The 26,281-nt window shown below is 35.3% G+C and overlaps 1 long non-coding RNA gene across 1 annotated transcript in view; it reads left to right on the top strand.

Moving 5' to 3' along the window:
- Positions 1 to 26,281, top strand: part of LOC150096264 (uncharacterized) — a 51,396-nt gene that overhangs the window by 12,326 nt on the left and 12,789 nt on the right. The window contains exons 2-3 of the long non-coding RNA XR_016549925.1: positions 3,075 to 3,205; positions 25,549 to 25,659. This is a non-coding gene — a long non-coding RNA (uncharacterized LOC150096264). The remainder of the gene's footprint in view (positions 1 to 3,074; positions 3,206 to 25,548; positions 25,660 to 26,281) is intronic.

The raw sequence follows: 26,281 nt of genomic DNA, 5'->3' as shown, positions 1-26,281 counted from the left end.
TTCTTCCTTCAATTCTAACTGCTGACTTACAATTCAAATAAAGACTAAGTATTGCTTGATATAATGTCCCATTGACACCATATAACTGTAGCATATTGAATAGCTTCGCTCTCTCTTGCCACCTTGTCATATGCCTTTTCCAGATCGATGAAACTTAAATACAGATCTTTGTTATATTCCCATGATTTCTCAGCTATTTGTTGTAAAGTGAAGATCTGATCCTGACAACCTCTATTTGGCCTAAATCCAGCTTGTTCTTCACCAAGCTTTTCTTCCACAATTCTTCTCAATAGTTTCTCAAATACACTTGCATAAATCCTACCAGGGACACTCAGTAGGGAAATACCTCTGTAAATCTCACATTCAGTTTTATTTCCCTTTTTATATATGGGTACTATGAGAGCTCTACTCCAATCATCTGGAATTCATCCCTCTGTCCAGGCCTTCTGAACTATGCAGTGCAGCCACTGTAAGACTTTTATACCACCATACATCAGCATTTCTGATCTAATATCATCTACTCCTGCTGCCTTTCCACATTTCAAGCCTTTGATGGCTTCTACTTCAAGTATTTATTTATACCGAAATAAATACCAATTTTTCGTTTTGCTGTCATATTGCAATCCCATTGTACTCTTTGGAGCAAAATTATTTATGGAAGACTGTTCCAAAGAAACAGAGATAGGTAGCATGAGATTTTTGGTAGGAAAAAGTAGTCACACACACCTCCAGAAAATTGGATAATCTGCTGGTAATAATCCTGCTTCTACTTGCTAGTCACACCTGGAGAGAGAGACCAAGTAGAGAAATGCAGGGAACACTGTCAAGGCTGCACTTGGATTGGTGTCTGGGCACTCCTTCACCTCAGCTGAATGTCCCCACTCATTTGAGTTTTTGCACTAATTCTAAAATGAAAGATAACCAAGAGATGTTCTGTAGAAAAAATAGTGAAATAAATACCATTTTTTTTTTTGTTTTGTTTTGCTGTGATATTGCAATCCCATTGTACTCCTTGGAGAAAAATTATTAAAGGAAGAGTTCTGTTTTTCTGAAACAGAGATAGGTAGAATGAAAGAGGATGATGAGAATTTGGTCTGGTAGGTTTCAAGCTGGACAGTAAATGCATGTTGATGAGCAGTCGCTTATGGGTTTATAGCATTGGAGAAAGTGGAGGAATGATGGAAGACATTTCAGCAGAACAGCACTCAAAAAAAAAAAAAAACTGTTGAAGAGGCATGAGGCAGAATGTCTGTGAGAAAAGTAGCTGGTGAGAGAAACAGTAGGGAGACATTGGTTAACTGGATTGTCTTCTGGATAGTATATCAGTAGTAAGTTTTCTGGTGTACTACTTCAGATATAAGAAGAATATTCCAAGGTAGGGTAGCTTCCTTTTGGATTTATAGTGTTAGAAGTTAAATATATGCAGAAGAAATTTTTCAGTGCCTGGCAAGGAGCGTGGAATCTCTCCTTGTTCTTTTCCCTTCACTAGACTTTCCATATGATTGTTTTTATTAAAGATGCAAGGGCTTTTTTTTTAAAATGTTGTACAAGTGAAATGAATTGTCGAAGTTATTAAGTGCATTCAGGCCCGGCTGGTGGCATGTGCAATATACACAGGTGCCGCAGAAGATAAGGTGCCTAAAAGATGGCAAAAAATATGAGATAAGAGTTTAAACGAATAACGAATGATACATATAATTATGAATGTATGTCGTCTTCCGTTACGGAAGACGACGTACATTCCGTTGTTAATTCGACTAAAATCCATTCCGTTGTTACGGAATGGATTTTAGCAGGAGTATGATAGCCATTATGTGAATATTAGTGTGGACTTTCTGTTAGTCTTAGGCCTTTATAAAACTGTCCAGATGATGATAATGCAATATAATTCAAGCTTCATTATTAATTTAATTAACAGTTCATTTCAAATTGTTCTATTGTTGTTGAGGTTTGAATCTGATCAAGCCTTGCCTTTCTGTCTTTTAAAAAAAGTTTAATACTTCTTTTTAATTCATATATAATAATGTAGTGCATTTGCATTTTAATACCAGTCTAGTTTTTTGAATTATGTTACATATTTTGACATGCTGTATCATGCTTCTTGAAATTCCACTCTGCTACAAGTTATTGCTTACTTGAAATATGTAAGAGAGGCATCCCCCAACTACTACATTTTTTTTTTACAAGGAAATGGCTTAGCTAGTGATACTACAATCCCAAGGATATAAAACATATGCATAATTAATGCTGAGTGCCACCATCAGTTTAAAAATCAAAGGTGAACATTTTATTTCCTCATCCGTCTAGGACGGGTTGAGTCCCCTCCTAATGAGGGGTTTACTGGCGTATTAATGCAGCCGGTTTGCCACTCCTCTGCTGCATCCCCTAGGGCAATATATTTCTCGCTGTATCTGTGTGTGTTCACGGTGCCGGTTTATGTGCTTGCGGGATGAAAAACCCCAGATAAACTAGGGAAAAAACCCTGCTGTCCATGCCCAAGGCCAGCTAACTTTGGCTATGGCTGAGAAAGAACCTTGAGGTCCTCACGTCTCTGACGGGAATCGAACCTAGGACACTCCTTCCCCAGGCATATGGTTGCGAAGTGCATTGCCACTAGGCTAACCGCACGGACGAACATTTTATTTACTTACTATTAAATAGCATTATTGGGAGAATAGGAAGATTGTAGAAGTCTATAAATAAATAAATAAATTCATAGCTTTATATATACTGATTAAACTTGTTTTTTTTACTATTAATGACTTATTGCATTGCAGTATTATTACACAGAAAATAAATTAGGAAAATGGGCATGTATAATGCAGACAATCTATAAATATTCATTCTATACATGTGAATATTCATTCTATAAATATTATAGAATGAATATTCACAAGTATAGTTTCACTGAAGTAACTGTATGATTTCTGCATCATCATCAGCCAAAGAAACAAAATATCATCGGGTGTATATAACAAAAGAAAAACAGCAATAAACAAAGCATAAAACTGTACTCAAAGATCCTTTCTTTTAAAGTGATAAAATGGTGATCGGTACTCATTCATTATTTGCAGATCTACTACTACATGTACTCTTTTGTAAGGAAATGCTTAGCTGGTAATACTACAATCCTAAGGATATAAAATATATGAGTAACTAGGATTACTGTTGCTGCTGAGTGCCACCATCCAGTTTAAAAATCAAGGTGAGCATTTTACTTATTGTTAAATAGCATTATTGAGAGAAGCGTAGCCTAGATAAGGCTTGAATTCTTTTCAGAATTCAAGTTAGTTATCCCAGATTTAAAAAGTTATCATATTTTGCCTACAGTTTTGTTGTTTGAGGGGAAGGAAACAGGACTAAGTACTGACTTACTGACTTCACATTCTGAAGGTTAAGCATTACCTGTATATGTTGTTAGTTGCTTACATACAGTAACTCTTGATGTTTCTAATGCTATTAACTTCAGTACTAATATGGTAATATATGCATGTATAATAGCCAATGTCTTATCATTTATGTTATTATCAACTATATATCTCCATGAAGCGAAGTCCCAAGACTAATGAGTAAATCAAACGTGTTGTTGTTTATGAGCGCAATATCAGTGAATAAGTTTAAGTAGAGGTCTAATAGGCATTGTGTGAATAACAATTAGCATGGATCTTTCACAATAGTCAGTAGTTCTATTTACGCGTAATTTTTAGGAACGTATCTATTGCGTAAAAAGAGGTTTAGGTGTATGTAAAATTTATTTCTAAAGGCATTGCACAAAAATGTGACAAAATAATACAAACTGATAAGTCATGTAAACTATGATAGCAGCACAGCTTTGTGAAAGAGAGATATTGATTTAGTAATTCAGATACGTTCCTAAAAATTACGCGTAAATAGAATTTGCGTAAAAAGAACTACTGACTCCATAGAAAAAGTGAAGATTGGTTCCAAACCTGAAATATAAGCAAAATAATGAAAAAAACAAACATTAAATTCGTTAGGATCATAAGATTTTTATTTACATTTCATGGAGAACACACATATATATAAAGAATTTTAATAACTTTAAAAAAACATATTTCAATTGTTTGCTAACGAATGTATAAAAACATTATGTTATTCACTATCAGTTTCTGACAATAAACGCGAAAGTTTTCGTGAGACTGTAATATCACTAGAACTACTAGATATGGTATTATCGTCATCGACTTCTGCCTCAACTTGTGGAATTCTTCTTGTCATGTCTTGAACAAAAGTACCATTGGTTGTTTCAGTAGTTTTAGGCATGAAGTCAGTTATTAATCGCTGTGTTGATGCTTTAGATAAGTCGCAATATAATTCTCTGTATGAAGACATTAACAACTTAAGCTTACGTGAAAACTTCCCAGCACATTCTTCATTTGGATCATGTCGGGCAAAATAATTGCCTAAATTACTGGCCAGTTTAAGACCTCCTTTAATAATATCAGCAATAAAAGTAGGATTATCTTGATCATTATCATTAACTTCTTCGCTTTCAGGAGTCTCAGAAACAATCTCCACTATTTCGTCTTTGCTAAGAGGTTTATCAATTAACAATTCTTCGATATCTGCCGAAGTAAGATCATTGAATCCTTCTCCGCCAATTTCACATGCCAAACTTATTATATTGGGGAATTCTGCAGTATGATTGAAGGGAACAGGAGCATTCTCTTTAACACATGTGGGCCAAATAGCTTTCCAGCATGCATTCATAGTTTCTGGTCTCAATTCAGATAACGATAATCGAATCTGATCAATACAATCCATAATTGAAAATTTTTTTCAATTATGGATTGTATTATCATATCAATGGCAATATCATAAGTTAAAACTGGTAAAGTTAAAGTAATGTCATAAGTTAAAACTGGTTTGAACACTGTCTTGTATACAGCTAATTTAGCGTTCAGACTAATTTCTCTGTAATTCCATATGAATTTATTCAATTGACTTCCCACCATACCAGCAGCTTTGCTGATTCTGTTGTCTATTTCTATATTGAATTTACCATCTTCACTAAACATCATGCCTAAGTAGCTGAAATGTTTTACTTGTTCCACAGGTTCTCCATTCACAACACAGTTGACATTTTCAATGATTCTGCCTATTATCATTGTCTTTGTCTTTTTACTGCTGACCTTCATACCATATCTATTACAACAGTTATTCAATTTAGTCAGAGAATCTTGCAGACTTGTAGCAGATTTACATCTCCAGTTTTATATATATATATATTTTTTTTTTTTTTTTTTTTTTTTTCTCATAAACCTACTTACAAAAGTTGTAAATGTACCCTTATATTACTATTGTAGGGAGCTAAGGATTACATTGTCATCCACAACCAGTAGGCTGTTTCAAATCCCGGCGTGGGTGTTTGTTAATGTCTTTATATGGTAGGTGAATTTCCTTGCATGGCAGATGAGATAATTCAGAAAATATCTAACCTTTGTGGTACCTATGATACTAAAGTAATGTAAGGCCTTTTGTGAATGGAATTCACTTGAAAGGTACTAGAGTGCCACTTAGTGAAAGGTCATCATAAGTTACTGCTGAAAAAAATAATTTTATTTTTGAAGCAAAGTAGTGATTTGAATTTGCATTTTGGTATGGTTTTATTATTTTTCATAGCTTACATAACCGAGTGATTGTGGAGATATAACAAGGTGCCGAGAGAAAAGGTATTCGGAACACTACACTGGTATGGAGTCAATGGAACATTATATCAAGCAATACTTAGTCTTTATTTGAGTTGTAAGTCAGCAGTTAGAATTGAAGGAAGTTTAATGTTAAATCTGGTGTCAGACAAGGATGTATATTATCCCCCCTGTTATTCATTATCTATATGGATCACATTATGAAGGAAAGTGGTATTAAACCTGATATCAAGATTGGAAATGTTAATCTCAGCTCTTTGCTTTATGCAGATGATGTTACACTTCTAAATAAATCCGCTACAAGTCTGTAAGATTTGTAGTGGATTTATTTAGAAGTGTAACATCATCTGCATAAAGCAAAGAGCTGAGATTAACATTTCCAATCTTGATATCAGGTTTAATACCACTTTCCTTCATAATGTGATCCATATAGATAATGAATAACAGGGGGGATAATATACATCCTTGTCTGACACCAGATTTAACATTAAACTTCCTTCAATTCTAACTGCTGACTTACAACTCAAATAAAGACTAAGTATTGGTTGATATAATGTTTCATTGACACCATACAACTGTAGTTGTATGGTCAATGGAAGATTCCCAGACTAAATTGAATAAACTATTGTAATAGATATGGTATTGAAGGTCAGCAATAATAAGACAATGAAAATGGGCAAAAGCATTGAAAATATCAACTGCATTGTGAATGGAGAACCTACAGAACAAGTAAAACAATTCAGCTACTTAGGCACGATTTTTAGTGAAGATGGTAAATTAAATATGGAAACAGGCAACAGAATCAACAAAGTTGATATGGTAGGAAGTCAACCGAATAAATTTATATGGAATAAGAGAGAAATTAGTCAAAACACTAAATTAGCTGTATACAAGACATTGTTCAAAACAATTTTAATTTATGGAGCTGAAAGCTGGGTTAGAAGTAATACACTTGACCAAAGACTGGAGACCATAGGTATGAGAGTTCTAAGAAAGATTAGGGATGTGAACAGATGGCAATATCATATTAAAAACGAGGATATTAGGAAGGAAATTGACATTGTTAGCAGAGTTAATCTCATGTGGTATGGTCACTTAAACAGAATGGGAGAGGAAAGATTAGCAAAACAAGTGTTTTCTGTCAGGTTGGCAGCAAAAAGACCCAGAGGAAGACCAAGATATAGGTGGATTGATATGGTAAAAAGTGCCTTAGAAGATAGAAATATATGCTCAGATAATGTTGGAGTCTTGACAGGTAACAGATTGATATGGAGGAAAATTGTAGATAGGAAGTTAGTAATGGTGTAAATTTTTCATTTAGTACTATCATATCCTGTACATATATAATACCCCTCCCATGCGAGGCACCTGTTCGTGGTGGAGGGGGACCTCTCAGTGGTACTGGCCCTTTTCATTCTTCCTCTTTTTCTTTGCTTTTCTTCCCGTATTCTTTACTCTACTTCTCCTGAGTCTCTTTCACTATCGTTTTTTCCAGATCACCATCACTGGGATCCAATACCCTGCTGCCGTGTGGTGTGATCCAGAAAGGAGGATCCTAGTAGTCTTGCACTACTTTGGCCCCTGCTTCGGCAAGACAGGTGATCCTGATGGCCCAGCCAGAATCATTCGGCTAGTGAGCTTGCCTGCAAAGGTCAACGATGTTGCAGTAAGAGTCTCACCCCATGGTCCAGGATCAGGATCCTAGGCTTGCTGTAGTGCCAGTATAGCGTCCGGGGTAGCCCTGGCGTTCCACTCCTGAGCGCAGTCATTACTTGCCAGGAAGTGGGCGTTCATGTGCGGGTGGGGAGCTCTGGTGCCAAACCAAAAGCTTCTTGAGCATGAATCCTTCATCTTCAAATGTTTCAAGGGCCCTAACAAAGTCCCTACCAAGTACTGATACTGTAGATACAGCATATGGAAACAGAAGTAAGAAACAAAAGACATATGATGCTAACAGAAATGTACCAAGATTTTTAATCATTCATGCTACAGATGAAAAACCAATAGGGAAAATGCCACCCTTCTTTATTCAAAAAGGTTTAGAAGGACTGGCAGGACCTCCCAAAACTGTTAAGAAATTGTGTTCTGGTGTTGTCCTTGTGGAAACATTGTGTCAGCAACATTCTGAGAAACTACTGAGAGCAACAACAATGAGTAGAATAGAAATTACAATAACATCTCATAAAACACTTAACTCCAGTAGAGGAGTAATATCAGAATGGGATCTCCTTGATGTTCCTAATGAAGAGATATGTTCAGAACTTAAAGATCAAGGAGTTACAGGTATGAGATGCATCCTGATATGTAGGGATATTCACCTAGTTCCAACCAAGAACACCATCCTTACTTTTGATACACCTAAGCCTCCAACATCTGTAAAAGCAGGGTATCCCAGCTGTCCTGTTAGAATGTACATCCCTAACCCACTGAGATGCTTTAAATCAGAGATCTTGCTGTGCAAAAAAAGCTAAATGTGTCAACTGTCAGGGAGATCATCCAGCTTACTCTCATGCATGTCAGAAATGGGAAGATGAAATAGAAATACAAAGAATTAAAACAGAGCAAAACATAACATACCAGGATGCAAAAAGAAAGCTAGCCACTATCACACCTGCTCTGAGATCCTCTTATGCTGAGAGGGTAACAATTAAGAAAGTGACAGTAGCAAATCAAGCTTGTATGTCTGTTCCACCATCTGATAATTTCACCATACCTGCACCTTATGATCACAAGTACTTCTCTGTTGAGCGCATCAATCACATGATCTATGGCATTACTCCAGAGACAACTCCAAAAATGATCCTACTCAATGAAAACCCACTTGTGAAAAAAATTATGGCAAAGATATCACTTAAACCACCAGATACTCCCACAGAAAAATGGATACTTCAGTACCCAGTGAAAGTAAACTAAACTTAACAACTGACCCTAGCACATCAGACATATTGAATACTCTACCAGAGGAAGAGATGGACACTAGCCATCCATACTTCCCCAAAAAATTGATAAATATAAATATGACAAAGGTAAGCCTGCAACCTCCCAAAAACCAGACAAGTCTGTAAAACCAAAACAATAGGAAAATTTGTACAATGGAACTGTCGTGGATTTTGCCAGAATATCGATGACATCAAGATTTTGTTGTAGAAACACAAACCTTTCTGTTTCTGTCTACAGGAAACATACTTACGACCCAATATGGACCCTATCTTTAAGAATTTCACTGTTGTACACAAGGACTGAACTGGAGGTGGTCTGCACATGGAGGAGTAGCTACCCTAGTGGGTAGTCATATTCCTTTCCATCAGGTCCAACTTAATACTTCTCTGGAAGCAGTAGCGATTTGCTTCTTCTCGGGGTTTCTTATTACAGTATGTTCAGTTTATTTACCACCAAGCGTTAAATGAAATTGATCTTGATTACCTTATCTCACAACTGCCTGAACCCATACTTTTGATGGGTGACTTTAATGGTCATAATACTCTATGGGGTAGTGCCAACACTAATAGACGAGGTCAAATCATTGAAAGAATTCTTGATAATAACAACCTCTCCCTTTTTAAATAATAAACTCAATACTTTCTTCCATATGCCTGCCCATTCATATTCTGCAATTGATCTTACAATATGCTCCCCCTTCATTCTTCCACTGCTCACATGGGACGTTGAAGAGAACATATATGGAAGTGATCACTTTCTTGTTCTCGGCACAATGTCTTCACAGGAACCATGTTCACCACGGATACCTATATGGAAAATGGACCAGGCTGACTGGAACACTTTCTCTCATCTTGCAAAATTTAATGCTTATGCCATCAGTCAAACACCTATCAATGAAGCAGTAAAATATATAACAGAGTGCATTGTCCAGGCAGCAACGGCCTCCATCCCAAAAATATCATCTCTGTTTCCACTCTATCCAAAGCCTTGGTGTAACCCAGAATGTCAGACAGCCAAAAAAGATCAACACAGAGCATGGGATATACTTCGTAGATATCCCACCACATCAAACCTTATAGCTTTCAAGTGTGCTCGAGCCAAAGCACACTATGTGAGGCGTCAGAGTCAAAAACAATCGTGGATCCAATTTACTACATCAATTAATCAAATGACCAGTCCAAAAATTGTATGGGATAAAATCTGGAAAATGAAAGGTAGATATAGAACACATTGTTTGTCTACCTTAGACCATAATGGAAGTGTTATTGCTGATCCCAAAGCCATTGTAGACACTCTGGGAGAAACTTTTGCCAGAATCTCAGCAACAGCTTCATATCCTCCTGAGTTTTTAATTCTGAAAGAACAGCAAGAGAAACAAAGGCTAAATTTTTCTACCAATGTTCTTGAACCATACAATCAGCCATTTGTTAAGGAGGAACTAAAAAGAGCTCTTCTACTATCTCACCCTAGTGCAGTAGGGCCTGATGACATCCATTATGAAATGATGAAACATCTACCATCATCTTCTATGGATCTCCTTCTCTTACTATACAATAGAATACTTGCAGAGGAAGAGTTTCCAAATTCTTGGCATGTCAATTGTCATTGCTATCCTAAAACCAGGAAAAGATCCAACACAAGTAAATAATTATCGACCCATTGCTCTGACCAGCTGTCTTTGTAAGATACTAGAGAAAATGGGCCAAACTTCTCTGGTATTTAGAAAGCAACAATCTTCTCTCCAATACACAGTGTGGGTCCTGTAGACATCACTCAACTTTAGACACATTTGGTTTGTTTAGAAACTTGTATAAAAGATGCATTTCTGAAGCAAGAACACCTTGTTTCAGTTTTTTTTTGACATGGAAAAAGCTTATGACACAGCCTAGAGATATGGCATATTAAAAGACCTCTATAACATGGGTCTTAAAGGACACCTTCCTGTATTAAAAACTTTCTTTCCAGGTGAATTTTCCAAGTCAGAGTGGGAAATACATTATCTTGATCATATCATCAAGAACAGGGTGTTCCCCAAGGCTCTGTCTTAAGTGTGACACTTTTTGCTGTTAAAATTAACTCAAGCACCGAACCGCTTCCTTCCACTGTAGACAATTTTCTATGTGTTGATGACTTCATGATTTACTGCCACTCCCGTAACACGGGGGTAATTGAAAGACAACTTCAGCAAGCAATTGATCATGTTTCTCTATGGGCTCTTAGTAATGGGTTTAGGTTTTTAACAGAAAAAGTATCTGTGTACACTTTTGTTGAAAATGCACTCTTCACTCAGTTCCTGAATTAAGAATGGGATTCACTATTATTTCAGTAGCTACAGAAGCTTGGGACTGATCTTTGACAGTAAACTTACATTTCTAGCACGCATTCGTCAACTAAGAGAAAAGTGCAAGAACGTTGAACCTTCTTCACACTCTATCCTCTACTGAGTGGGGTGCTGATTGAGTTTGATTGCTCCATCTTTATCATGCACTTATACGTTAAAAGCTGGATTATGGATCTCGAGTCTATGGTTCTGCAACACAGAGTAACCTGCGATAGTTGGATTCCATCCATCAGGGTATACGGATAGCTACTGGTGACTTTTGCACATCACCCACTCAGAGTCTTTATGTTGAAGCAAATGAACCAGCTCTATCACTTCGACGGAAACAGTTGTCTCTTAATTATGCCCTAAAGATAAAGTCTCTCACAGATCATCCAACATGGACTAGTCTCTTTTCTCTGCACTGGGAAGCTCGATACCACAGACTTCAAATTGCTATACATCCTTTTGGTATGCGTATTAAAGAGACTATGCAGGTTCTTGGTATAAATGTTGACAGCATTGCCTACACTAAACATAACAGCATCCCTCCATGGCAGGTTTGCACACCATCCTGCAACCATTCACTTTGTCTGCTACAGAAATCTCATACTCCATCTGTATACCTCCAATTGTTTAATGCACACAGAGCAGCACACTCTGATTTCTTGCCTATCTATATTGATGGTTCAAGAACTAATACCTCTTTGGCTGTGCTGCTGTGTTTCCTGACATTATTATCTCCAACCAGATCCCACCTGATTGCAGTAATTATAAAGCAGAGTTACATGCCATTCAGCTTGCACTTGTTCATATAAAAGAAAACTACTATCCAAAGTGTATAATTTATAGACTCAATGAGCTCTTTACAGGCTATCTCCTCTCCTATGCATAATCCACATCCAGTACTTTGAGGTGCTACACCTGTTTCACAAAATGAAATCCTTAATTTTGATGTTCAGTAGTGCTGGATTCCCAGCCACATTGAAATTAAGGGAAATGGGGCTGCAGATGCAGCTGCTAAATCAGCTCAAACTTTCTCCATGTACTGTTTGACAGTACCATATACAGACTACAGACAGTTTATACGATCAAAGCTAATTGCTCAATGGCAGGAAGCATTAACAAACAAATTATATGACATTAAACCTGAAATCAAGCATTGGCATTCTAGGTCAACGAATAAAGAGAAGAGGGGAAGTTGTTCTCACTAGGCTCCGCATAGGTCACAGTCATCTTGCACATTCTTATTTACTGAGAGCTAATGACCCTTCCATGTGTGAAAAATGCAATACACATCTCACTATTTATCATATACTGGTAGAGTACCAGCACTTTGCACGAGAGAGAGGAATCAAATTTGTGTCTATCTGGCCAGACCATATACACTCAGGCAGATGCTGACCGTAGATTGCACGATGTTTTTAATTTTTTACAAAGAATTAATTTATACAAACGCATTTGACTGTAATTTTGTTTATATGTAAATACTGTATTGCTTCACTTAACTTTTTTTACGTATATATATATATATATTAAAATGTAATGTTTTGTGATGTATATATGCAAGAGTTGAGTACTAATGTATATATTATTCATTAGGTTAATTTCTGACCAATCATGTATTTCTGTAGCCTTGTGTTACCTTGTTGTAATTTTGTTAATATGTAAATACCACACTTCTAAACTTAATTTTTATATATACATAATGTATAATAATTCCTCTTTAACTCTGTGTATTGGTGTAATAACATTTGTTATAATCTTATATGTAGATACTGCATTCCTTGGCTTGGTGTTGTACATGCATTTTGTTTATTAACTTATATTGTTGTCTAATTATGTACTGTCTTAAATAGTGCAGTATTTTTGTTTATATGTAGATACTGCATTGCCCAGCTTAACTTTTGTGCATACATATTATTTACTAATTTTTTGGACTAATTATGTATTGCTGTAGGACACCTTGTATATTTGTGTAACCTTCTTCTAATTTTGTTTATATGCAGATACCACATTGCCAAATTTTATTTTTATGCAATACACATTGTATAATAATTCCTTTTTGCCTATTTATGTATGACTGTAAAAACATCTGTTATAATTTTAACTACATGTAGATACTGCATTCCTTGGCTTGGTGTCTTGTACACGCATTTTGTTTATTTAACTTGTATTATTGAGAATTTTTGTACTACTTGAACCTTGTGTGTTGCTGTGCCCTCTGCAGCAATTCTGTTTCTATGTAGATGCTGCTTTGTGGAACCTAATTTTTGTACAGGCATATTGTTTACAATTTTCTTTAACTGCTTATGTATAGTTGTAACCTTAGTATGGCACAGTATGACCTTTGTAGTTTGGAAGAGGAGGATGAGGCTCCTTCAACTACAATACTGTTTCCTGTTGTAACTATGGGCAAAAAAGTTATAAATTTCTTAAATTGTATATTAAAAATTTGTCTCTATTATATATAAAAACTTGCCTACCACGTAGTTCACACTTCATTCACACAAAACAGATGAAACTCAGTAAACAAAAACAGCAACTCATGACAAATGACAGCATCCAATTGGATTGGTTGACACAATAACCAATCATAGCCTCTAGAGGCTGTGAACTACTAGAACACTAAGAATTTGACTTGCTGCACCATCTGTACATCTTTTCAAAGGGCTCAAATCTGTATGTATTTTGGATGCACACCTGGGCTATTAACGAGAATGTGATGCATTGTTTATGCATCTAAAAGTATCCTCTTCATGAAGCATTAGTATATTGTGTTTACTTTTAGAAAATCACACGAAGTCTGGAAACAGTTATGGAAGTCTTTAATGGAAATAAATGCAAAAATATATCAGTGATATTGCCATTTGGTGATTGAGCACCACACACCCTGAATATTCACCCCTGATTTTATATATATAAGCTTTTTTGCCAAATCTAAGTATACCACTGTACATGTATGTATGTATGTACAATGACATGCTTAGATTTGGCAAAAGCTTTTGATGACTGTCACATGACAAGCTGTTTAAATAAACCGAAAGATGGGATTGGATAACAGACTAGTGAGCTGGAATGGTGACTTTCTGTTAAAGATGGATATCAGAAAGTTGTATATGGGGGGGGGGGGGGGCAGCATCATGAAAGAGGAACGTCGCTAGTGGTGTGTTGTAGAAGTCTGTATTTGGGCTGTTGTTTAATTTATATATCAATGATATTGGGATAGGTTTAACTGGTGAATAAGCAGATTATGCAAAATTGGGGAGAATAATGCAGTGTCAAGCAGATGTTATGGCCTTACAGGAGGACATGAATAGATTGTATGAATGGGCAGGTAAATGTAACTGTCAGTTCAATATTGCAAAGTGGTAAGGTTTAGAAATTTGGTAAGCAACAATGGGATGCAAAATATACACTTGGTGGGGAAACTTTAAAGGAGGTAGAAGATATGAGGGATTTAGGAGTGGTGGTGGACAAGACGGGAAAATCAGGAGCCACATTGCACAAGTTGTGAAGTCATCAAATCGGATAATGGCAATGATGTGTGCAGAAATAAAGAAGTTATGATTTCACTGTATAAAGCATAGGTGGCGAACCTATGGCAGGCATGCCAGAGGTGGCACGTCAACAATTTACAGGTGATATCCTTTTATACATTTATAAATGATTCAACTTTTTTTTAATTGTTACAATACATAAAAGTTAAATTTTGTTTTACACCAGAGAGCAGCTATGAAGATGCTCATATGATTGGTGCAGTATTAACAAAAGGTCGTGCGACCCAAAGGCAACCCACAATTGTTGAGTTGAAATGCTAATTCTCTTCAACCGAATTCCATAACATGTGAAACTGTCATAACAACATTCACTATATATTTCTTAGTTTTAACACATTCACGACGGGATGTCGTTTATCATTCTGATGGAACTTCTCTTTATCGGTGGGCTCAACTCGCACAAAGTTTCAACCTTTGGTTGAATTTTATTGCTGCTTGTTTGCATTTGAGCTCGCACAGGAACTACACATGTATTATATGGCATATTTCAATTCGTGGTAGAATTTTATTTGAAGTTAGTCTTTGTGATCTGTCATGATGACATCGAGAATTTCAAATGCAATAAAACAAACACTTAGTTCATGTAATTGAAAAATTGGACAAAAGTTTTTAGTTTGATACTGTATTTCCGGTGCAACATATGGTTTTGCTTGAGTCTATACAGCATAGTTTCTGTAAAAGGGGACATGTGATTCATTAGTTAGCGCCGTTTTTATTCCAGCTATCTCTAATTGCACTATTTGTTGAGAAATATATTACACAGACTGCAAAAGCCTCTGTACCTTAATCAGGGATACAGTAAAACTACTTGTTTTTCTTGCATCTGCAGTATAATGGCTTGGGGAGGGCATGTTGTTAACCACAGGGAGTGAGTTATCACCTCGATGTGAACATGTTTAAACATTTTTCATGTGGGAGGTATATGCAGCACTTTTTAATGTCTTTTTTTGTAAAGTAAAATCAGGGGTACCAGTTAAAGGCGAGAGCGAGTTATTTTTGAGTAAATATGGTAAGCTTTTCGCTGACGAGTTGATATGCTTCTGCTGTTTCCCTTGCTCAGCTAACTTCGATGGTCAGTTACAATGCATAAATATTTTTCTCACTACCGTTTTTTTTTTCCAAACCAATAACAAAAATCAATTGAATAATACAATAATCAATCTTACACTGAATAAAATTATAAATTAAATAAAATATTTAAAAATATTATAAATAAATACATATATATATTATAAATTTATAAATAAGTTAGATTAATTTTCTATTAATTTTTCCCGTATTAAAACTGCCCGGCAGCAAATTGATTGGTAAATTTTTGGCACGCGCACATAAAAAGGTTTGCCACCACTAGTATAAGGCCTTGATCAGACCTCATGTGGATTATTGTGTACAGATTTGGTCATTGGGTTTTCAGGGTGATAGGAATGTGTTAGAAGAGTCCAGAGAAAATTTACAAAGGTGGTCTTTGGAATGTGGAGTATGAAGACAGATTGAAAGGATGTAAATTGCAAAGCTTTGTGAAATAGGAGGAGAGATATGATTGAGAAATAAGTTTAGTCAGGGATTGTTATCAGGTGGGTATGGGAGAAATTTTTCATATAATGATAGAGGTGGGTAGAACAAGAGGCCATTCCTGTTGCAAACTGTATAAGGACAGTAGTGTGAGCAGAGGTGTGAGGAACAGGTTCTTTGTATGGAAAGTTGTTGGTGATTGCAATGTGAATGTAGATACATTAAATCAATTGAAGGCACAGCTGGATGAGCTTTGTGTGTGAGAGTGTGTACCTCCCCCATGATGAGTCTCTAGACTCCATGAAGGTCAGATGTTAATGATACAAAACTGAAACCACATTTTAAAAACCAAACATCAAGCTTATACATTCCATTCCAGGTCTCCAGTAAATAGGGTGGTGTGATAGTCTCATGTTGAGTAATTAATCACCTAGAGGCATTCACAAATGTCCATGATCCCAGAATCCAATTCACTTTAGAAAAAAGAAAACAACAGTTTGCCCTTCTTAGTCAATTTGACTACATTGCCATCCTGATGGATTTTTGGTTCTGTTTAAAACTCACACAAGTAGATACTCACCAACAAGTTGCATTCCCCTCCCTTCACAACAGTCTGGAATTATGAAAACTTTGATTAACTGGACAAAATTGATTTTATCTGATAACAGTGCTCTCACTACTGAACTTAGCTGCATAACACCTTCTTAACCAATGACTACAATCCTCACCAAATCAGAAAAATATTAACACCAAAACATGCCTTATCCCTCCAAAACATAGACTACACTAGATCCATTACTATCTCATATTTGTGGCACATCTGAAAAGCTGGCAAAGATTTTATAAATATATAGCCTTGTGACCACCAATAGACCATATAAAAATTGGTTGTTATCTTCTCCCCCACCAAAGATCAGCTACAGTTCCTAGATCTATCAGGTGATTACAAAGTACCCTTCTACATTGTAATATCCATCCTAAAAATACAAGCATGAATAATCAACATATAAGTCGCATCACCAGATCCAGTATGAAAACAGATGACAGAACAAATCTGATATGGTGAATTATTTGCATTATTTTTATGGAATAAGATAAAGTAGCCTAACACCCTAATTAGCAGTATATAATACTGTTTTCAAAAAAATTTTACTATATGAATCTGAGGGCTAGAATGGAAATAAAACATGAATCGAATGCTGTAGATTACTGTGATTATGTAAGTTCTGAAAAATAAGTAGATGGGTGGTGGTTCAAATGAAGATATGGTTTCAGGTTAATTATTCATTTTATATATTCTTACTCAGGTTAAAAAAAAATTAAACAAAAGGGAAGATGAAAGATTTGCAAAACATATATTTGAAGCAAAAAAAAAAGACCACAGGAGGACTAATAGGTGGGTTGATGGCAGTAACTCTTTTAGTTTGATATTCTTACTGCCCTGGAAGTCATACAGATTACAGAACCATTTGAAGAAAAACTTATGAAAGCACATGGTTAAATCTTAATTATATTGTGTAATCATTGCAATATGTATGTATACCTTGAGGATACATTCCAGGAAATAGCATGATCCCAAAACTATTCATGCACTAGTGCAGAAAATTTATTATAAAGAAAATAGTAACATGCGTCTACTTTGGCTTAAAATTGATTGTTTGAAAAATGCTTTTGATCATTTCACATTATTGAGTGATTAGTTTGATTACATGTTTCCTTATTGTAGTTATCCCAACAGTAAATGAATGTAGCTCTCTCCTGATGTGCCTTTCATAGCAGTCTTTAGAGCAGTGTCTCAAGAAAGGAGGGTAACCAGTGGCATCCTCCAGGATTCTGTTCTTGGTTCCTTGCTGTTTAACTTGTTTGTAAACAGTATATCATGTGGACTGACTGGGGAACTTCAGTTGTTTGCTGATGAGGCAAAGTTGGGGAGAATTATAAGTACCATGGCTGATGTTAATTCCCTTCAGGAAGATTTAATAATAATAATATTAATAATAATAGTAGTGCAGGGAGGGTGAACATGTCATTTGTGTTTGAAAGACCTTGTAAAGTTCAGTCTGACACATTAGTAAAACTTTTCAATTGAAGGTGATTTTCAGTTTCCAGGCAGGATATTCCATGTCTGAAAACTTTAGTCCCCTCCTCTCCAAAACAGGTTGAAGAATGCAGACAATGAAGCTACATTGTCAAAAGTATGGGAATGATAAAAATCAAAATATCTTTTTTATATCTTTTTTTTTTTATAAAGTGTAGGCTTACCTTTGGCCTGCATCACAGCATTTAGTATATAATAAATGTTCTATGTATGTAACAAGTTTCATGAGGAAATTAACCTTCTTTCTTCATGAAGGACTGTCTTGAATTAAGGGATGTTGACTTCTGGAGATAATTCTTCTCATCATTCCACTTCATTGCATAAGTCTTTAGCCAATTTGAGGGCAAAAAAAAGTCTTAATTGACTAGTCCATAACCACAGCCAGCCTAGTTGGCCGAGTGGTTAGCATATCCGTTCTCCAGCTAAAAGGCTGTGGGTTCAAATCCCGCGTGGGCATGGATGTTTGTGAAAATACTAGTGGTGGACAGTAGACATGTCTGGATGGATGAAGTTGAGTGATGGAGACGGAGAGTTGTAGCATAGGTGCCCTTCCTCGATGAGTCTTGGACTCCCTGGAGGTGTCAGATAATAAGAAGACATTGTTATTCTCAAATTAGGCCATAGTAGACCTTGCAGAATCTAGTATCATCTTTGCTGCAAAATTCCATAAGCAGGAAGAGCAGTATTATTCAAAATATGGAAGCACGTCTCTCCATTTATGGTAGTATCGATAAAAACCAGTAAACCAATCCGTATTGCAAAAACATCACTATGCTTTACTGTTGGAACAGTGCATCCCTTCCCTAATCATAGTGCTTGCAGGGCTGCTATCAGATCCAGGTTCTCTCATCTAATTCACTGCTCCAAAATACCATATTTATTCAAATATAACTCACTTTTTTCCTCAAAATGAAAGCTAAAAAAAGCAGGGTGCAAGATATATGTGGGGATTTTCGGAAACTAAAGTTTTCAAGAAGAAACTGAAAATGAGTATGACTTACCAAGAATTTCCTATTCGCTGTTGCTATTTCTTGCCTAGAGAGTGGTTTCCCTGTGTGCATCCTACCCAAATAGTCTCATCTTCTTTCTCATTATTTCATTTCAAGCAAAAGTTGCCAGTAATTTACAAGACTTGAGATAATGAACAATCCGTCACAAATGACTAATCAGAAGTGAAAGCAGAACGTGAAACAGACAGCACTGGTAGGCCAATAGAGATAGAGCAGCTGTGAAGAAGTGCATATGATTGATGCGGTATTAACAAAAGATCGCACGACCAAAAGATAAAAGTAAGCCAACAATTGAGTTGAAATGCTAATTCTCTTCAACCTAATTCCATAATATCTGAAACTGCCATAACAACATTCACTATATATATTAGTTTTAACACGTTCGGTTGAATTTTATTGCTGCTTTGCATTTGAGCTGGTGGGCAAAGTAGATATTGTGTTTTCCAGTGCAACATATGGTTTTGCTTAAGTCTATACAGCATAATTTCTGTAGGAGGGGACATGTGATTCATTAGTTAGTGTTGTTTTTATTCCAGTTGTCTCTAATTGCACTATTTGTTGAGAAATATATTACACAGATTGCAAATGTCTCTGTACCTTATTCAGCGATACAATAAAAATACTTGTTTTTCTTGCATCTGCAGTATAGTGGCTATTGGGGAGGGCAAGTTACTATCGCCCCGACGTGAATGTGTTTAAGCTTTTTTTCATGTGTGAGGTATATTCGAAACTTTTTTTCATAAATTAAAATCAGGGGTGCGAGTTATATTTGAGTAAATATGGTACTTGTCTTCCAATTATCTGGAGTCTAGTTTTTCCAGTTTAAGCATACTTGCACCATATGAGCATGAACTCTTGTTAATCAAAGTTGTTAAGCTCCTCTCCATATACTATTTTAGTTCACACCTAACATGGTGCTTAACAATATCTCCTTTATAAGCATCTTCCTAGAATGCCATCTCATCATTTTCAGAGACTTTATTTTCTTGTTCTTTGATGTGTTCATCTGCTGGAATGTTCAAATACTTTTAGCAACACAGTGCATAATAAATATGGCTCGTGGTTCTTAGTTACCATATTAAAATAACCACAAACTGATCTTGTAATAACCACAAACTGATCTTGATCGTGTTGCAAGTTATTTATCTGTATTTAATGGTATTTTGCAATGCCATGGCATTAAATAATAACTAATATATTTACTTAACTAATAACTCATTAGTATTTTGCTGGATTTTAAATCAGCATCATCAGAGCACAAAATGCTCTGATGATGCTGATTATTCTCATAGTACACAAACAATAATAAGTATAGGAAAGAATGCCATGGACTTTTGTAATGGACAAAAGACTCCAAATCCTAACTTGGCATCCTCTAATACTGAATGAATAAAATTTTTACAGTTGTTGGGTTGTTCTTAAAATGACTTTCCTAAATTTTAGGTAAATTAATTCAGCCATACATATTTGTTGAGATTAGTGTTTCATTTCTATTACTGGTCTATAGCTATCTTTGATACTCCTTCACATGGGATTAATTTTCTTCCATTTAATCCCATGTGAAGGAGTATCAAAATCATCGTCTCCCAGTCCTTACATGCCATTATGATGATAGTAGATGTAATCGTCATGTTCTCTAAAGCAAACGTTAACAGATAATTATACCTGTTTGTAATAGGCTGTTACGGTCAGAAGGTACTTCATATGCTCATATGAAGTTCATATCCTGTAGTATTCTGATCAATTGGGGAACAGCTGAGGAAATTCTGAAGCTTCATTTCTTGAAATGTATTGTTCACCAGATTGCTGTTGTATCATCATGCCAAAACATAGATGTATCTCCATAGAATTCTTTTAGTATAAGTATAACAGAATATCAGTGTACAACACAACATTGGCAGTGAGGACAATAGTGCTCTTCCAAGCACAATTGTTGTGAAGACAAACAACAATGGACACAAATAGGAAGGTGTGATTCTTATGTGAGATGTCTAAGCATTAGTTTCCCATATCTTGGAGAGTCTCTCACAACCATATTTATTTCAGTTAGGTTGTTTTTTAAAAGCAGCTACAGATTCTAAAAAAAATTGTCCTGTTTAAACTTATTACAATAAAGCGTAGTAACTTTCTTCCATTTTATTCTATGGAATAGTAGTCAAGACCATGGTCTGCTAGACTTGACTGTCCATAGTTGTGGCAACTGTGTATTTCTTATGTCCTTTCAAATGGATGTTAGCTGATCTTTCCATAATAGAGTAACTCATAGGAGCAGGGAAACCTTATTATAACAAATTTCAAAGTCAGACTCACCTCAAACTCATTCAGAACACATTGTACCATTCTGCTCACCCACCATTCATCAGATTTAAAAAAAATATATATATATATGACTCTCTTCAGAGTTTATATATAAAATGACAATGAAAACTAGGTGACCAGACTTGGCTATATATAGTAGTCCAGGTATGAATTGGCCAATCCTTTATACACTGGCACAAAAAACCTCCTTAATTAAACATTCACATGTGTGCCATAGTAAAAAATATAATATTTATTTTACAAATGTTTTGTCTTACATATCATATCTTATGGATATGATATGTAAGACATATCATATCCATAAGACATTAGTAACAGCAAAGAATATGGTAAGGAATTTGAGTGCATGTGCCAAATTTGAATCCCTCTGTACAAGTTGCACATTTGTTAAAACTATTGGACTGAAATTATAAATTAATTATTATTATGATACGATGTATTTTACACAATTGGGTATAATAATTTCCCAAACTTTTGGGATCATAAGGCAATCATTGCAATTAAGGTTTGGTGTATGAAGTAGAGCTTCAGTACTTTCTTTGAATAGCCTTTCATGTCTGTACATAGATTTTTGTAAAAGTTTTGTATTTTCTCATTGAATCCTATGGTTTGCATTTTGAATTCCATGCTGAGCCAAGCCCAATTTCTGCAGTTTGATGAGCTGGATGTGGTCTTGATGTTCAAAAATACGTTTGTAGACTGATCTTCCTGTTTGTTGAGGTAGAGGAAGAATGTATCTAATGTGTCTGGGACATGAGAACAAGCTATGATTTTTAAACATGTCCTCTTAACCAGATAGGTTTAAGAGGGCATGTTTAAAAATCATGCCTTCACTGGCTTTGTTGGCCAAGAGGATAGTATCTCTGCTCTCCATCCAGTAGGTGATGGGGTTAGATCCCAGCACAGGCATGGATGTTTGTGAATGTCTTTAGATAGAAGATGAATTTCATTATCCAGCATAAGGCTACCACTCTTCTTATTGGAAATCTGAAGTTGGCTTGAAAATATTGTGTGGGCTCTAGAGCAGGGTGTCTGGATATTGTAAAAAATAATAAGGAAAAAAATAAAGTTTTTTAAAATTCTCTATGTAGAAATTGGCCATGGAAAGAGAAGTTAAAGAACCTGTAAAAACAAATTATACAATCCACATGGATGACAAAAGTATAGATTCATGATGCCAGAGGAGAAATGTTTTTTCAATATATGATATCATACAGGAAGATACTTACAAAAAAAAATGTTAAAACTGAATCATAATATTAGAATTACATATAATTCCTTAAAATTAAATTTTCAGTAAAAGTCTCATAATGGGTGGAATTTTTGATGCAATAAAATGTACGGCCAGTAAGTGATGTTATGTAGTAATATTAATGATATGGTGTTACAAAAAACTCTCTCTCTATAGAGCTATCAGTCTGTTACAAGAAACTGGGTTTTAATATTTTGTTAAAGAGCAATGTCTTTAATAAAATATAAAAAACGTAGTGAAACTGACTAGTTTCACCACCAAAGGATGGATGGCTTCTTCAAGGTAAATAAACCTAAAGGTGATAAGTGAAAAAATACAAATTTTCTTTAAAAAAAAAAAAAACAGAGAGAAATCATTATAGTTAATGCTGTCTCTCAGCTTTTTATAATTTTTCATTTTTAACAATTGAAGCATGAGGAACAGTGAAATATTGCATGCATCATCTGTTTTCTGATTCTTTGGAGACAATTCAATGAAAAGTTGAAATCAGGTATGTTAAGCGAACTGATCAATGATTTTCAAATATCATTTAGCATAAGTTCTAGGTTTCTATTGAGAGAACCATGTGATTTTTTTTAATCTGACATTTTTAGAAAAACAAAGTTTTCTTTTAAGATATGGCATAGTGACTTTGTCCTCTTTGATATCTTGATGGGTGTTGGAAGAGTGGTAAACTAGTCCTGATTTTTCTCCCTGTTATATAAGCAATATTGCTTATATTTATTTCAAAACTTCTGCAAGTCTGATCTATGTAGGGAAGACCACACAAACAAGGGATTTTGTGGATCCTTTGATGTTTGCAGAAGGGATTACTGTTCTTCGAAGAATGAAGAAAGCCGCATATGGTAATAATAGATGTAAAGGCTACTTTGATGTTAAAATTCATATCAAATAACATCTTCAAGTTTGTATCCAGAGTGACTACTAATTACTGCATGCATCGGTACGCAGTTATTCCACAGCTACTAATCACATGTTAAACCACTTCCTTTGCTCAACAAGTCTTCACATGTGTGTGCATGCACACACACATGAATGTTTACATTAGAACTCCAAGGTACCATCTTGATGAAATAAGAGAGAAAAATATGCTTCTTCATTGGCTCTTTCATTTGTTTCATTCACAAGTCACATCATAACATTCAGCAAATCAAACATATTGTAACTTGCAAATGTAATATTTCCCATTTTTCATGTATGAACATGTAGAAACTTAAGCTTGAATTCCATCTACGAGGGTGGTCTGAAAAGTTCTCGGCCTCGGCCATAGATGGCAACACTATCGGCAAGATTTTTTTTTTCTAAGTTGGTACATCTGTCATAAACATTTATGTGAAATTGCAAGTTCATTCTGTCAAATAGTTTGTTTTATACAGCTGTCTGAAGCAAAAGTGTTGTCTGTATCCCTTGAAATGGATAAAATTGAGCATTATGTGGTTATAAAATTCTTTGTAAAAGAATGTTTAATGTCAAAAGAAATTCATTCGAAGTTCATAAAAGTATGGGCACTCTTCTCCTTCATTTTCAACAATTAAGAAATGGGCTGCCGAGTTTAAAAGTGGCCATACCAGCCTTGAAGATGATCTACATGAAGGACGTCCAAAAAGTGTAACACCACCAGAAATCATTGATCAAGTGCACAATATGGTATTTAATGACCGGCGAGTCAAAGTGCATAAAATTGCAGAGATTATAGGCATTTCAAAACAATGTATAGGATATATTTTGCATGAAGAATTGCAAATGAAAAAACTTTGTGCAAGATGGGTGCCGCGCTTGCTCACAGCAGATCAAAAACACACTCGCATGAAAATCTCTGAACAGTGCTTGGAGCATTTTAACAAGAATAAAACTAATTTTGTGCATCAATTTATTACTATGGATGAAAATTGGATTCACCATTGCACACCAGAAGCCAGTTGTTCAGCACCAAAGAAGACAAAGTCAGTTCCATCAGCAGGAAAGGTCATGGCATCGTTGTTTTGGGATGCTAAAAGCATTTTGTTTATTAATTATCTTGAAAAGGGTAAAATAATAACCAGGGAATATTATTCCAATCTTTTAACCAGACTACATGAAAAAATTTGTGAGAAAAGACCTGGTTTGCAGAAGAAAATCATCTTTCATCAGGACAATGCACTTGCCCACAAAAGTGTTTTGGCAATGGGAAAATTAAGGGATCTGCACTATGAATTGTTGGAACATCCATCCTATTCCCCAGATTTGGCTCCCTCTAACTTCTATCTCTTTCCAAAACTAAAACTGTTCCTCTCTGGCCAGCATTTTTTTTTTTTTTAATCGAGAGATGATTGCAGCTGTGGAGGGGTATTTTGCAATCTTACTGAGAACCGCTACAGAGATGGGATAATGACGCTGCAGCATGGCTGGAATAAATATATTAGTCTTAAGGGAGATTATATTGAAAAATTAAAATAATTTTGGAATCCGTTTTTTTCATTGTTAGACCGGGAACTTTTCAGACCATCCTCGTAGAATGCCAAGAACCTTTTATTAAGGCTTTTCAATTGGGTTTATCTCATGCAGAGGTGATGATAGGCTTTCCCCCTCATAGAAAGCTTTCATCCTACAAACTGGCTAGAGAATATGCATTGTTACACATATAATATGCTGTCTCCTAGATGTAGTTGCTTCAGCTATAATCCATCCCAACCAGTCACATTGTAAACTATATGTATGAGTGAAAGACCATAATATAATATATTGTGGTCATATTTCACTCATATATATATTATCTTTGCAACCAAAAAAAAAAAAAAAGTGAATGCTTTGATATTTTAGAGTTATTATACTTTTTTTAAAAAATAAAGTTTATTTTAAAGTTTAAAGATAATATTTATTTATCTTTAGATTTAGAAGAAGTAAAAGAAATTCAGATGTCTCATCCTCCAAATAGACCTCTGTGGTCATGTGAAGAAACTATTGCTCTGATCTCCATTTGGGAAGAAAAAGAGATTCAAGGTGCTTTAAATAATACCGTAAGAAATTACTACATCTATGATTTAATAGCTAGTAAATTAAAAGAAAAAGGCTTCAGTCGCACACCAACACAGTGTCGGATCAAAGTAAAAAATTTAAAAGCAGAATACAAAGCTGCCAAAAATCAGAATCTTAACTTCAAAGATCTTCGAAGGCAATCTAAATATTTGCATTTGTTGGAAAATATTCTGGGACCAAGTACTGAAATTGCCAATCCATCTTCACCACTTTCCTATTTTGATCTTTATAAATATAATGGGACCCCATCAAACATTAGCCATTCTCAAACAGAAAGTAACACTAACTTTCCAGATGCAAATGATATTCAGTTAGTTAATGTCTTTCATCTTAATACTCCACAATATTCAGATGTTTCATGGAGCTCAAATCTAACTGTTCCCTCTTCTGACTCCTTTCAAACAAATTTCACAAATAAAAATGCTGATTATTCATCTTCAACTTCTCTTCCACCTAAAAAAGAAAAGAAAAATGAAAGCTGTCTGGAAGAAACCCCAGAATATAGTCGAGGACCACCAAAGCGCAAACAATCATTCAAAATACCTAAAGAATTTCAAGCACTTAAAAATGTTATGCTTTCTGTGAC

Source organism: Typopeltis vanoorti, chromosome 19, assembly GCF_054136105.1.
Source record: "Typopeltis vanoorti isolate ZY-2024b chromosome 19, IOZ_Tvanoo_1.0, whole genome shotgun sequence".
In the NCBI taxonomy this organism is placed as follows: domain Eukaryota; kingdom Metazoa; phylum Arthropoda; class Arachnida; order Uropygi; family Thelyphonidae; genus Typopeltis; species Typopeltis vanoorti.
This window is presented reverse-complemented; position numbering and strand designations above follow the sequence as displayed.